The sequence below is a fragment of the Mus caroli genome, chromosome 13 (assembly GCF_900094665.2).
Source record: "Mus caroli chromosome 13, CAROLI_EIJ_v1.1, whole genome shotgun sequence".
NCBI classification, from domain to species: domain Eukaryota; kingdom Metazoa; phylum Chordata; class Mammalia; order Rodentia; family Muridae; genus Mus; species Mus caroli.
This window is the reverse complement of record NC_034582.1, coordinates 19,098,273-19,100,082: the sequence shown is the minus strand read 5'-3', so window position 1 is coordinate 19,100,082 and position 1,810 is coordinate 19,098,273.

Sequence of the window (1,810 nt, the reverse complement as noted above, 5' to 3'; positions counted from 1 at the left end):
GGAAGTGGGGGGCGCTATGGGGGACTTTTGGGATAGCATTGGAAATGTAATTGAGGAAAATATGTAATAAAAATATTAAAAATTAAAAAAAAATTAAAAAAAAAGTTTGTCTGATGTTCTTTTCTTTTTCTTACTTCAGTTTTTTCCATACAATAGATTTTGATAATGTCATTTCCTCCCCCCAACACATCCCACATTCTCCACATCCCTCTACCCACCCAACTTTAAGTTTGCTGTCTTATGCTTTCTGCCCCACAAAATAAAACAAAAGATCTGAAAAAGAAAGTCTAAACAACAACAACAACAACAACAACAGAAATAGGAACAAAAACATGGAGTTTCCCTGGAGCATGGCTGAGGTCACCCAGTGACAATTGTTGTAGAAAACTGATTGTCCCATTTATAACAGACATTAATTGAAAATAGTTTCTTGGTTACTGTTACAACCTCTACTTCTCTCTCTCAGTACTGGTACTCTATCTAACTTAAACTCGTGCAGGTCTTGTGTGTGCTTCCATGGTGTCTATGAGTTCTTTTGTGCATCAATCCATGTTACTCTCCTCACCCCCTCTTCCAACTACTTCCCTTCCTCTGATGACTATTTTATTTCCCCTCTAAATGAGATTCAAGCATTTTCCTTTAGGCCATCCTTTTTACTTAGCTTCTTTTGTCTAAGAATTGTACCAGAGTTATCCTGTACTTTATGGCTAATATCCACTTACAAGTGAGAAAATACCATGGGTCTTGTTTACCTCACTCGATATGCTCAGTTTGTGAGAACCCCAAGAGACTCTCAGGGACCACTGGTGCAAGTACATAGATGCAACTCTCCCTGCTCAGCATGTTAGAAATGTGACCCCCGGGGCTTGGTGATTATATAGGGAAAATGCACAAGCTGGGGCTTTTGAACCTTGGCATTACATGGTTAGGTAAGGAGTAAAGAAATGCTATCCTTTAAATTGATAACATTTGTTCAGACAGCAAGGACGGACCATACATCTGGAAAAGGTGTTTTTTGACCTGGGAAAGAGTAACTCATTCTGATATCAGTGACTAGTGCATTCTTACCAGCTGGTCACAGCTGTCTGGGAACTCTGGTTGTCTCTTTCTCATAGCTTAAGAGTCGCTTAAAGGCCTTATCACTTTAAGGACATTGAATTTCCTGCCTCCTTCAAAGATGGGATACAGCTGCACCAGGGAGTGCTAGCAATTTAACTTGGTGTGTGTGCGTGCTAATGCGGAGGGGAGTGCTAAACTCAGCGCCAGGGCTAACACAGAGGCAAGTGCTGGCTGCTTTTTGTTTCTTCAAACTCAGGATGATATTTTATAGTCCCATCAACTTGTCTGCCAAATTCATGGTGTTGTCATTTTTAGTAGCTGAGAGTATTCCATGTATTAATGAACCGCATTATTTTTTATCTACTCTTCAATTGATCGACATCTAGGTTGTTTCCAGTTTCTGTCTATTATGAATACAGTTGCTATAAACATAGTTGAGCATGTGTCCTTGTGGTATCGTGGAGGATCCTTTGGGTATATGCCCAGGAGTGGTATAGCTGGGTCTTGAGGAGGATCTATTCCCAAAGTTCTGAGAAACTTCCTAATTTATTTCCAAAGTTTTATACAAATTTATACTCCTACAGCAATGGAGGAGTGCTCTCCTTGCTCGATATCCTTGCCAGCATGTGCTGTGACTTGAGTTTTTTTTTTTTTTTTTTTTTTTTAATCTTAGCCTTTCTGACGTGTTTATACATCAGAGTCTCAGAGTCGTTTTGATTTGCATTTTCCTGATGACTAAGAATGTTGAACT